Source organism: Chamaea fasciata, unplaced genomic scaffold (genome assembly GCF_029207755.1).
Source record: "Chamaea fasciata isolate MVZ Bird 193981 ecotype frontalis unplaced genomic scaffold, bChaFas1.0.hap1 SCAF_6, whole genome shotgun sequence".
NCBI classification, from domain to species: domain Eukaryota; kingdom Metazoa; phylum Chordata; class Aves; order Passeriformes; family Sylviidae; genus Chamaea; species Chamaea fasciata.
In genome coordinates, this window is record NW_027094091.1 from 62,922,242 (window position 1) to 62,936,193 (window position 13,952).

The following is a 13,952-nucleotide window of genomic DNA, read 5'->3' on the forward strand; positions in this document are numbered from 1 at the left end:
AAATTATTTTCTACACCATGGAAGGCATTTTACATTCTAATTACTCCATCTCCCAAACAATCCAAAGTGATGAATGCCATATGCTGCTGATGAGCACTGCAGGCTCGAGAGGTGAAAGCTCCTGGGAGACCTTATAGAACATTTCAGTACCTAAAGGTGCTACAAGAGATCTGGAGAAGAACTTTTTACAAGGACATGTAGCTCCAGGACAAAGGGGAATGGTTTTAAACTGAAAGAGGGCAGGTTGAATTGCATGTGAGGAAGAAATTCTTCCCTGTGAGGGTGGTGCTGCATTCTGCCCCACTTCCTCTGCTGTAATGGTGTGTCTGGGCTTGCCCCAGTCATGTCACTTACAGCCCAGAGGGCCAAATGTGCCCTGAGCTCATCCAGAGCCCCGTGGGCAGCAGGGGAGGGAGGGGATTCTGTCCCTCTGCTCTGCTGAGAGCCTACCTGCAGGCCTGCATCAGCTCTGGGGTCCCAGCACAGGAAGGATGTGGACCTGTTGGAGTGGCTCCAATGTAGAGCCTCAAAAATGATTAGAGGCATGAAACATCTTTCCTATGAGAAAAGATGGAGAGATTTGGGGTTGTTCAGCCCCTAGAAGAGAATTCTCTGGGAAGACCTTTGTGTGGCCTCTAAATACTTGAAGGAGGATTATAAGAAACACAGGGACGTGGGGGCATACTTTTAGTAGAGCTGTGGAAATAGGACAAGAAATAATGTTTTTAAACTGACAGATCATAGATTTAGACTGTGTGTAAAGACTAAATATTTTGCAGTGAGAGTGGTAAAACTGGTCCAGGTTGCTCTGGAAGTGCTTAAGTTTGGGACTCTGAGCCCTGAGTCGAAGATGTCCATGGAATTTTCAAGTATGACCAGATAAAGACCTGAGCAGCACAGACTGGTTGCCATGCTCGTCCTATTTCAAGGATCTAATTTTTTTAAAGGATAAAATCTATGATTTTATGTGGTTTATTTGTAAATTGGAAATTTAAATAGTCATTTGATCAGAGTATGCTGGTACTCACTACATGGGAGATGAAATTTTGATAATGTGTTCTTCAGTCCAGCAGACAGAAACATGAGTGGAGTCTGGAAGCAGTTCATAGGTGCATTGAAATCAGATATTAGATGTTCCTAAAAGCAAAATAAAATTAAAATGAGGTCATTTAACTGGAAAGCCAACTAAATTATTTGGTTGATTGGCCATCACTGGTAATTTTAAAATCAGGTTTAGATGCTATTTCTAAATGAGGTAGTCTGATTCAAATGGAGTCAAATCATAAAAATCATATGACCTGTGTTATGCAAAAAGATGAATTAGATGAGTACACTGAGTACCTCCAGTCCTCTAATTTAGGGAAATAAAAAATAATCTAGTCCAAACTGATAGTGATGTCAACCAACACAGCAGTCTATTTGCCTTGGAATAATTTAGAAAAATCTGATAGTTTCCTTCCTCAAAGAAACAAGGTTATTTAAGCAAGTGGAGTGTCCAGCTATGGAGTTTTAATGCTTAAATGCATAGTGTTGCATTACACCCATGACAGTGACACCAGCATGCACAGAACCAGAATCTAGATGCAAATAAAAAAAGGAGGGGGAAAAAATAGTTTTCTCTCAGTCAAGAGAGAGTGTGAACTAAACAAATCAAATAACAGTCAAGAGCATTTAATTCATTTTCTTCCGCAGTCTGGGCTACGTTTTTTTTCTTTCTGTGCTTAGAGCTCAAATCAGTAGTAACCTGATGGTTTCAGAACATTAATATCTTCTCAACAAAAAAAAAAAAAATGCTATCCAATATATCTGGAAATGCCAGAGCATATAAAATTTTTCAGAAAGTTGCAGACATTGTTTCATCAGAGCTTTTTGCTTGGAAGCACTGTAGCACAGTTTATGCCAATGCTGAGAAGTATTTTGACCAGTAATCTGAACCACTGAAATTAAACGTGGCTGAAGACATCCCAGATGGCTCAATTTAACAATCCAGAAGCACTAAAAAAAGAAGCTGCCTCACAATTTGTGTGATACCTTTATATGTGTAGCTCCATCATCTGACAGTGTCAGGACATGCCTCGATTGTGCAAAGCTCTGATGCACAGACATTCAGGTCCTGGTCAATAGGTGATAGTAACCTGCAAATTTGGTATACCGATTTTGCAACCTGAAGAAAAGAATTGGTTCTAAGAATTTAAAAGACCATTTCTTCCAAATATACATGAGTTAAAAATAATAAAAAAACCCAAGTGAGACATATGGGGTTTCTGCTTTCTTTTGAATATTTGTGTCTTTTTGTCTCCATTTTACAGATGCCACATTCATGAAAGTACCACCTACAGCTCATAAAAAGATTTAGTCCTACCAACTTGGAAGAATGAAAGAAGTAGGTGTGGATGAGAAGGAAGCAAGCAGAGGGTGCTGCCTGTGTTGCCTTGCTGCAGTAACACCAAGGTCCACGGCTTTTAGTGGGTGCTCAGTGTAACCCTTCTTCTAGCCATGACTGTGGAACCATCAGAGTTTTGGGTAATGGCACAAATGTTAAACAAGCAGGAAAGGGGGCACTGGGTTAATTACTTATCCTATATTCCCCTGTAAAAGCAAACCAACATAAACAACTTTTATTCCTCCAAATAAGGTTGGTACTTGTACATAAACTGATGCAACCTCTGCCATTGATAGGGCTGAGTGGGCTATAGTATCACATGGAAATGAAAAGCTGTAAGAGTGAAATTATATGAATCTCATTATCATTAATATAGCAGTACAGCAGCACTTAACAACTTCACAATCTTATTTTCTGACGTGAAGATGAACCTTTCATCTCATTTTAACTCAGCTTTTTTATTTTTTTTTTAATTAGCTAGAAAAAAATGAGCTTGCATGCTCCCTCCCCCAAAGGAAAAAAAAAAATAGAGAATATTCTATTCAAAGTGGGCATACTGCTGTGGCTGCCTTTTAAACCATGTACTATGGTTTTCCATCTTCACATGAAGTGAGGGTAAAACCATTTTAGGTTTACCTATTATTATTTACATTGTAATATATATAATAATATATTTAAAAAGGTTTTTTTCAATATTTTAGGAAGTCATCCTCTACTTCAATTGCACTGAAAGTTCGAGCTTCCATGGAAAATGTAAGCAGATTTTAATTTCAGGCTTTTTTATTAAATGAGCTGTAAGTTCCTGATGAGCCAAGTAACAAAATCTCCTGTTCCAGACTTATTAATTTACTTATATATTTTTCCATGATGACCGAAAGTATGAGCAGGTAGCCACACCTTGAGAGCAGGGCAGGACACTGAGGCCTGCATGATGGGAACAGCAGCAGACTGAAAGCAGCAGCTGATTTAGCATGGCAAAAAATCTGAGCCTGCCCTTGATGGTCTTATCTACAGAGGCTTACCAAATTCCCACCTGATACCTGCTTCAGGGTGAATCAGTACTGACAACAGCTTTCTGAAAGAAAGGATAAGTAATCTCAGTAGGCATGAATAAAGCCTAAAAACATATTTGCAGAGAGGGTAGGCAAGGAGCTTTGTAGCCTCCTGGTTTTAACAGGGTGTGGGTCACTCCAAGGGAAGTGCAACAGCTGTTAAATCTCATCCTTCTATATCTCCCCACCAGCCAGTATCGAACTGCATCCAAAAACTGACAGGAATTCTGGAAGGGAATAGGTTCTCCCCCAAGGCTGAGGTTTTCAGTATGGGGAGACAACCTCAGCACAGGGTAAAACCCATAACACAGTGAGTTTTAACAAGAAAAGTAATCAGTGTAGTAACCTATGGAGACATTTGGAGGGTCTAAAGGAGGGTAAGGATGGAAGGAGCTAGGGAAAAGTAGTTTGGGTTGCTAGAAAGGAGGAGGGCTGAATAGTAAGGAAGAGAGGAGTGAGAAGAAGCTGCTGAAAAGTGCAAGCAGTGGAACAAGTTAGAGGTGGGTTTCATATATCTGAGTCCAAACTTTTCCAATTTTTGCCCTGGAATAGATGTACTCAGTTTCTGTGGCCTGTCTAGGCCTCCCTTGCTGACCTTTGGCACAATCTCTAGATATGGGAGCTAAGGGCAGTTTTCAAGTGGAGAACCTTTTCCCACCCCCCAGTATGGTGTTACTGACGAGGCTTTGTCAGGGGGACAAGGACTGGGGGAAGAAGGAAAGCAGAATGCTTTGAGTCATGTGAGAAAATGTTAAAGAACATTTTCAGCTATTTTTTTTTGCTCTAATCATTACTTGCCTGTAGCATCTGACAAATCTTTCTACAACTTTTATTCAACCCTAACTTGCTAGTTTTGGTTAAAACTTCTGGATTTCTTAAATCAAAACTGTTACCTAGAGAAAATCTGCATCAGAGCAGATTTCACTTCTTCATAGATGGATGTGTCTATCCCTTTATTTCAAGAAAACTTTTATATAAGAGAGCTTGAAATGGCTTATTCAGTGCTCCTGTGTGCAGTGCAGTGCTAGGGAAGAAAAAAGGCTTAACACTACTCCTTCTGTGACTGATTGTTAATGGCCCCAGCTGAAATAAAATAATCAATAAATATACATAATAATTTGGAAGTTTAATGCATTCTTGTGCTCAATTTTCAACATGCAGTACATTAAAGGAGAAAGGCCTAAAGCTGTACTTAACATGACCTATTGGTGATGACAACAATGAAATTAAAATCTTCAGTAGGTTTATTATATACTTTGGAGGTTAATAATTAGTACTCATTCTGTAGAGTAGGTGAAAAAGATTTTCCTCTCTTTTTTTTCTTGACTGCTACTTTGTAGGATCCTTTCTCTACACCCATTTGTGGGGTCCTTTCTCTACATCCACTATGAACACATTTAGAGACATAATAACTGGTATTTTCAATATTGTCATTTAAATGTAGGCATATAAAAAGGAGTGCCTTAGCATGGGTAATTTATATCCACAAGAAAATATGGGTCCCAGAGTTGCTTTTGCGAGCTTATAATCTGTTTTCCTTTTAAAATAAGGTTGACTTTCATGAAATGTGCTTTTAATTGTGCCCCCAAGCATTCATAGCTTGTTGTTTTGTTCTGGAAACTCCAAGAAGAAAACCACAAATCCTTTCTATTGACAAAGTGTGTGAAGTTATGTTAGAATGAAGCCCTACTGAGACCTAATCTTTTCAGGCTCCTTTTGGAACCACGGCTTATTTGCAGATAAGGAAATCACACTGTGATTTTGTAAGATCCTGAAAATAGACGAGTCCTTACCTTTGAAATTTATATAGGTGAAATGTAGAGAAGAAGGGTTTTTTTTCTGGCTGAGAATATGGCAGATGCCATTAATAATTGCAGTTGGTCCTTTTCATTGTTGCAGTTACATTGTTTATGAAACAGGAATGCCTAAGTAATGCCCTTAATTTCTTTCAGATCTTATCCTCAAATGAAATGTACTTATCCAAAAATATTTTCTAATGACTGATTTTTTTTCTTATCTAATTCTTCTGTAGCTGCTGCAATGATTTCTTGTTCATACTGTTTCAGTATTACTGTGTAGGAGAAGACAAAAGTGACTAAACCCTTGACAAGTTAAGGGTCACATTTGTATTTAAAGAGGAAGAAAATAGGCATCAGTAGATGAATCTCTTCTTTTTCCAGTACTATTGATCAGTAGTAGGAAAAATTGCTCTTTAGAAAAAAATAGCTTGAGAAAAATATCTTGAGTTTTCTAAAGTGCTTTACTTTATTTTCTTTCTTTCTTTTTTTTTTTTTTTTTAATCACTGAGTTTTATTAAGTCAAATAGTAGGAAAATGACCCTTTCAGAGGTCTTGTCACACTGTGAAGCTATTTGGTACCCACCAGTTTTATTGCTAATTTTCTTGTAAGACTTACATAATTTTCTGAAAGCAATTTTTTTATGTGAGGAAAGACAGGGAAAATGTTTTTGCCTCTGTGTTATACCCCACTGCTTTATCATCTACAACCAAGATGTCTCATTTGACAGCTTTTTTTGGCGTGCTTACTAGCACTTCCCATGCATCACCCATATAAATCATTGCCCCACCTATCAACAAATCCTGTGCAATTTTTGTATTACCTGTTTGTTATTTGTTATATTTATTTATATTTGGACAAAAATATTTTATATATGAGCTAATCTAAATATGTTATGACATTTCAGAGAGTAAGTCCATCAGTAATTCAAATTTCACAATAAGAAAAAAAAAAAAAAGCATTAAGTATCTTTTGGTAAAAAAAAAAAATAAATTCTAGTTCTGTGATGTTATCCATCCTCTACATTGATTGAAACAGGATTCATAGTAAATTTAGAACTGCACTTAGTTGATTGATGCAAACCTGATTTGCAAAAGAAAGTGCATACAGTGAGACAATAAAATCAACCTTAAATTAGCCTTTTCTATCTCTTAAGTGCTTTAGGCCTTAATATTTTGTCGTATCGATTATCTATTTCTCTTACCTATAAAATGTCTAGAATTATCTTTTTTATCATTTGTTATTCCTATTCATAAAATCATGGAAGAGTTTGGGTTTGAAAAGACTTCCTAAGATCCTTGAGTCCAACTCTTAACCTAAAGCTACCTTATCCACCGCTAAATCACGGCCCCAGGAGCCATTATTTGAACACTTCCAGGGATGATGATTTCACCACTTCCCTGGGCAGCCTACTCCAGCACCTGATCACCCTTTCAGTGGAGAAATATTCCCTAATATCCAACCGAAAGCTTCCTGGAACAACTTGAGTCTGTTTCCCCTTGTGCTGTCACTGGTTGCCTGGGAGAAGAGGCTGACACCCACCTCACTCCAACCTCTTTTCACCTAGATGAAACTCTCTGGTCTAATTTTACCTTGACTTGTAGAGTCTTGCAAAAATTACACACATTTAAGTTAAGATAGGTGGCTCCTGCTGTCCTATCATGCTTCCTGGCTGGTTCTTGATAGAACAGGGCTCTAATTGCTGCATTGCCTTGGTCTAGTTAACCAGGAGTGATCCTTTAAGTGTGATTTCAATGATAATGCATTTATCCTGGAATAACTGGCTGAAGGTCTCTGCCTGCCCATTTGAAAAATGGTGATGGGTCTTAAATGAATTCTCTCATGGAGGCCCAAATAGTTATGGTTTATATGGTTTAAACTATAGTTAAGTGCTTTGAAAATTGAAAACCCTTTGTATCAGTGGAAGGCTTTGCTTCTGACTGTAAGAGCAATGTCTGACTGAACAAGGAATAAACTAACCTGCCTTTCCCTTTCCTCAGGATTAAATTGGATAGGAGTTTCTTGATGTATTTTGGACCACATGGACAGGTATTATGTCCCTGCATACATACATACATGAATAAATATATACATGTGTGTCACTATGTAAATATATATATTTAAAGAATTTGTTTTCTAGGATGGCACATAGTATGTCCTGTCCATTAATACTCCAAATTTAGAAATAAGAAATGCATCAAAAATATGCTGGTATGTATCTTCTTAAGTTGCCCTTGTGGCTTATGGAAAGCTGATAAAAGTTGGGAAGCCTGTTCCATAGAAACTCACTGAATTTCTAATGAAAGTTCTGCAAATTTCCATGTGAAATGAGTCTATGTGAACAAACAGAAAAATCAAAGAATAAAAGCTCATTATGAAGGAGAACGTTCAAAGAAACTACTTTGAAAGCGAACAACAGCAAAGCAGAATTTCCCCAGTAGCGGGTAACACCTACCAAATGGCTGATTCAACAATAGGAAAGGATCAGTACAACAGTTAAAGGTAAAAACAGTTTCCTGAGGAAGAGGTGACACTCTGGCCATGACCTGACTGGCAAGGCGTGAAGTAACTTTCAGTGTTACTTAACTATTGCTTTTATTTGAGTGAGCAATGACAGCAAGGGTCATCCTGATTCTAAAATACAAGCCTTTAGATTGTTTACATGATTTTGTAAAAATGATGCTCTCCAGAAGGACAAATATGAGTATTTGTTCACTCAGCATGGTAGCTAGTTAAATATATGTGACTGCTTGTGTGAGACAAGTACTGAAAACTGGTAGTGGGAAAGGGCACATTTGGAACACTTGGAAAACATGTCAGAAGCTGGAAATTCAAGTCTAAAATACCTCACCTAAAGAAGACAGAGGTATTTAAGCAAAGAACTGCCTTAAAATCCTGTTGAGCTGAATAAAAATGTTTCTCTTCTTCTTGACCAAAGCTGGGACCCTGCCATGCAGTGAAGATATTGCTGCAATGATAGCATACTCATAAAAGAATACATTGACAAATTTCACAAGGGGTATTGGATCCATTTCTCTTGATTGTCTGAGTAGGTGATGTAATATGAATACACTTCCCTTTTTTAAATAAGCACTGTTTAGCAAAAAGCCAGCAACAGTATTTCCTGAAACATTTCTTTCAGTTGCAAACCTAGAAAGAAAATGAAACAATTTAAATGCAATATTTTGAGAACAAAACACATCCAGAACAAGAAATAGTAAGTTGAGATTCATCCTAGTGTGGTTTAAAATAGCTGAATTATAAACCACTCAAAGAATCCAGACTGCTGATGGCAGTGGGCACAGAATTTTAAGCATGATGGTGCTGCCAGATTGATACTGAATTGCTACAATTGTGACAGATATTATACTCAAGCTTTCAACAGAAAATAATATTCAACAGAATACTATTTGCCTGAAGTCTGCAAGACATTTTGTGATACCCACAAAAGTGTCAGTCACAAAAGCCTTGAACAGTATCATAATTAAAGCTGTTGATCTTGGCAAGCAAGGGGCTGGGTTTGGCAACTGTGTGCCCGCAGACCCACCTGCAGCACCTCAATTCAGCTTTTGCAAGGAGCTTGCTTAAGCAGAGGCATGATCAAAGTCCTTCCAAAATTTATGTGTTTTTCATAGGTCAAATTTTAGCTCATTTTTTGGATCTGCAAAATTATAGGTGTGATTTTAGCCTCTAAATAACCACAGGAGGTTTCCACCATTGATTCAAGTGGTCTTCAGATAAGACTGTGTGCATCAACATGTTCCACACAGCATGTAAAATTCATTTTAGCTTAAAGTTTATGCATAATTTACACTGAGAAACACCCTGGTAACTGGCATGTTATTTATTTTTATCTTCTGTTCCACTCACACTCATCTCTGGTCTGTGCCTGCTTTTCACAATTTTTTTCCCAGTAATTTCTTTCTTCTCTCATGTATAATTGTCTTGTTTCTTTGTTGTTGTTGTTGCTGGTTCTTGTTGTTGGTTTTAACATCCATCTTAACCCACTTATCCACCACACTCCCCTTTTCTTCTTAAATGACTGTTCTCTTTACTACCAAGATATTTTTTCTGTATTTTCTAATAAATGTCTCTTCCCTGCTTCCCTCTCATGCCAAACTTAGCATGACATCTCTCTCATCTTTCCATCTCCTATGTCACGTTGCACCAGTTTTCCATGTATCTAAAGCTCTAGAGCCCTATCATCTTCTTACAGAAATCTTATTATTTTCCTCTTCTCAGTATCCATATTCAGGTTTCCTTCATTTTTCTAAATTTTTCTCTATTTTTAATTCCAGGGTTCTGGATAAAATAAAAAAAAAATTCCTATACTTGTAAAAGCTCAAAGTCTGTAAGTCTCCCCTATCAAAAATATTAATGTAGTCCCTTCTAAATTCTACCCCACCAATTCTTCCCCCTCCTTTTGAACACCCTTGCCTCTATTTTTATTTACTTCAATATACTGTTTACCTCTTTATTTAAAGACAATTTCCATTGGAATTTTAATCCCTAATGTCGAAGTATAAATGGTAGAAGGATGATTCTTATCAGAATATATATCATCTAATATTTAATTCCCTACTTGAATTCATACTAACTTTATGAAGAACTTAGTAAGAATCAGGAACCTACTCTAAAGAATCTCCAATAGCTCAAGATCTTTAATTGTAACACAAGAGGCTTTATATAGAATGAGAGCTCTGAGGAACCATTCAGAAGAAGATATTTAGCTATTTAAATTATTGATTTTTAAAAAATCTTGATTTAATGCTTAGTTTAATCTCTCTGGAAAGAACATCATGAGCTCAAGGTTGTGAGAGTCTTGTAGGCTTGAAGAATAAAGCCTTTTGGTATACAATTCTGATATCCGAAAGCACTATCTACAACGAAAAAGAAAAAAGAAATAATTAGCTGAACTCATCATATCAGGAAGAAATGCCAGTCTGGGACAAATAATACAGATGTCTAGATATAGGTTTGTCCTGAAGGATATTAGAAACATTATACAGTACTTTTTATTGTTTACATGCCAGATAAACATCCACAGCTATATAATACTTACAAGATGAAAGTCAGTAGTAATCGCAGAGAATACTTTGCCAGTTGCCAAACTGTGTTTTCCTAAACAATATTAGATATATGTTATTACATAGAATACCCAGAAACACCCAGTGATGATGAAGAGCTCCATAATGTCAGCACTTTCCAAACAATTCAGTTAGCATATTTAAGCAGACTTGATTAGGGACTGAGGCCCACTTCCTCAAAGGTGATTAAGTACATAACTCCCACTGAAATCAATTTACTTATATATGAATTTAAAATGGCTACAGAGATGTATTTTGATTTAAAATTAATTTTAAATATTTGCACACCACTGTGGCAAGTATAGCAAGGTTAAACTCTGTTACCATAAAAATTTTAAAGGTTTTCTTAAATATGTTATATCAGCATTAAAAAAACACCCCAAACCTACTTAAGGATGCCTGTCATTTTTATGATATCAAATTTATGCCACACATTTCTGATATTTTATTAAATGATCTTACAAATTTAACTTCTGTGGTGTCCAGATATTAACACAGCAATAATTATAGTCACTTGGCAATTTGCAACCTTGTCAAAATCATTCTGTTAACCTGATGTTTTCCAAGCAGAGATATTAAAAAGGACTTTTAATATTTACTGCTGAATTTCAACAGAAATAGCCTCCTCTGCACCCCTGGGTTGATGGTTTCCTTTACTCTCTGCTGTGACAATTAACACCGTGTACGTGGAACAGCTGCAATGAAAGAGCAAATTAAATGTGAAGAGACTGTATGAGAACTGCAGCACACAGACAATGAATTTTGCTGTTTTTCTCTTTTATTATTTCAACCACAGATCCAGCATCTGGAGTAATTGTTCAGTGCTTCATCCTGCTTTAAACATTTTGTGCAAAGGAAGCAAGAGGGAGACCTCCCTCCTCTTGCATATGTTAAATATTTATGTCTACTTACTTTTCTGTCTTTTAGGCCAGTGTTTATTCATGCAAGGATATTATAAGTCTGTGATACCAAGGCTGTTTACTTTAGTTAAATTCTCTGGTGGAGGACTCCCTGAAATTCTGTGGAATGGTCTGTCAGTGTGGTGATGTCATGTGCCAGCTGGAAAGAGTTGCAGGGCTTCGTGAGAGAATGGGACCTGGAAAAAAGAAACGGCTGAGGGAATGAACATCTCTGTAAGTATTAGATAAAACATGTGGGGAAAAATAAAGGTAACTTCAAGTGCAAAAAATGAGCTTTGAGGCTAGCATAATCACACATGAGCAGTGTCAAGACAAAGGATGTGATGCATGTGACATCACAGATCAACAGTTGTTTTTTTATTCTGAGAACCTTTGAGGTGACTGATTTTAACTTGCTCTTTCAACAAAACTGCAGATAATTATCTTGAACATGTGAAAAAAGCTTTAACTTTTTTTTTTTTTTGTATTGCCTGAAAACTCTGCCATGTATCTCCTATGAGTACTTGAGACTGGCGATTTTTATTTGGAAAACAGCAGTGATCATTCAAAAAGATTAAAAATAAACCCCAAACAACCCACCCAACCAAACCTATAAGTAGATTCAGAAAAAAAAGTCCTGAAAACAACCCCCAAATTCTTCTTTTGTAATAGTTAACTTGTTTAATAAACTGAACGAAAATTGCAGGAAAAAGATACTTGACTCGGGACCACAAACTTATATGAACGCAATGTTCTGGATGATTAGTATCTTGCAACTTCTTGATGGCTGTTACAAAACATTCAAACCTTTGATTACATTTAAAAGAGCTGAAAGGCTGAAAAGTCTTTTTTTGAAGTATAATAGTCTGTAGTAGAAGATTTTCCATTTGCTGGTTGCTTGGGTATGGATATCAATAGAGAAACTGAAGCCTGCCTTTTTGCAGGAGGAACAAGGGCCTGCTGATGGTGAGAATTTACCTTCCAAACCATAGCAGTGAGCATTTCATATATATTTAACAGCAAGGAGTTGTCTTACAGGGGTGTAGATCCCACATACACTTTCTAGAGCACACGCTTAATTTCTTAGCTTTGCCCATCTCCACTACATCCTCGCACACTGGATGAGGAGGCTGAGGGGAGTGAAGGTGAGAAATAAATATTAAAATCATGTAGCTTAGTATTAAGCAAGGCTTAATGAGGAATTGGAGTTATACTGCTGGAAACAGTTTCAAAGAGAGTGATTCAGCTCCCCAAATCCGGACATTCAAAAGCTTAATCGTCCAGCAGAAGCTAATCACCTTATGTTTCTGTTACCTGGCTCATTGATTCATTTTGGGTGAATATCTCCGGGCTTCCAGAATTAATTCAAGAACTGAGAAACTATGTAGGAAGGGAACCATTGATAAGTGTGATAGATAAGACTGTTTTAAGCTTTATTTCTCTTTGAAGCCCTTTTCCAGCGGTCCATAAGGCAGGGTGCCTCACTTTGCTATTATCCTGAGGATCTTTGTACTTGATATCATACATGCAAACTGCATTATCTCCATGGCTGTGCTAATCTGTATCCAGTCCCTCAGATTTGATTCTTTACTCTTTTTAGTGATGTGTGAAGAAAAGCTGATTTAATGAAGAAGAAAATTGAAAATAAATTAATTTTTTAAAAATATATGCCACTTCTTCTTCTCTCAAATACGACACAGATAAAAAAGTATGTGAAATGACATTGCATTGCTATCCATTCCTAAGGTCTATTCATCCTTGTCAAGCTAAGGTAAAAGGTTTGTCATATTATATAGAAAAGTTGAGGGTTTTTTTCTTTCCTATTTGTTAATATCTCTCCATGTTCATTTTGACCTCCAAAACATATGGACATTCAGCCATAGTATTCAGAATTTAAGATGAAGAATACCAAGGAAAATACTGCTTATGAGAGGTAGTCATTCACTCAGCGTAAGGATGACTGCTAGTAGTAGAATAACCTATTTACTTTGATAATAAGCAGTGGCTGAAATGTCTACATTAGTAATTAGTTTAAATATATGATTTCTTTGCAGAGAGAATTGGACATTGCAGTCGATTCAAAAGAAGGTATTTCAAGAACTAGAGAAAAGGTGAACACAATGTTTTTTCCTAATCTAGGGAGCGATATAGTAGGAAGAATAACAATAAAATAGAAAATTGAGATATATATTCAAAAGAAAAAAAAAATTCATCCTTACTCCATGTCTTCATGTCTTCTAAAAAAGAATTTATCCCAAACTTAAGAGAAAATGTATATTCAGTAAATTCTTATGAATATCTCAGAATGGATAAGCTTAAATTAAAGCAATCTTCTATCATGATGGTTACACTGAAATTTTTTGAGGTTTTTTTGAGAAGCAAGTATGTCTAGGTACTTATTTGAGAAGCACATGCAACAATTCCAACTTATTTGCTATGATTGGAAATAAAGTTTTCCTTCAATAAAAAATTTTTTAGTCTTTAGAGAAAGCTTTATTTTCCTTTAGGTATGCATTAGAAATGAAAGGATTATGATGCTTACTTGCTGTTTTTGCTGAAATCTAGATTATTTATTAAATCATAACATCGAATAATTGTCTTTCATACTCCTAAATCTTGTGTCTTTGGCTGCTTGAATTTCAAAGAGTACAGGACATAAGTAGATAGTTTAATTTTTACAACTGATTGCTATGATTGTTACTTAAATAAGCTGCAAAGTAGCAACAGTTTTGGG

General features: G+C 36.4%; 1 long non-coding RNA gene across 1 annotated transcript in view; it reads left to right on the top strand.

Moving 5' to 3' along the window:
- Window positions 1–13,617, top strand: part of LOC136290723 (uncharacterized) — a 29,467-nt gene extending 15,850 nt beyond the window's left edge. Inside the window, exons 3-6 of the long non-coding RNA XR_010721337.1 lie at window positions 2,310–2,523; window positions 3,085–3,136; window positions 11,247–11,452; window positions 13,273–13,617. This is a non-coding gene — a long non-coding RNA (uncharacterized lncRNA). The remainder of the gene's footprint in view (window positions 1–2,309; window positions 2,524–3,084; window positions 3,137–11,246; window positions 11,453–13,272) is intronic.
- The last annotated feature ends 335 nt before the right edge of the window (window positions 13,618–13,952 follow it).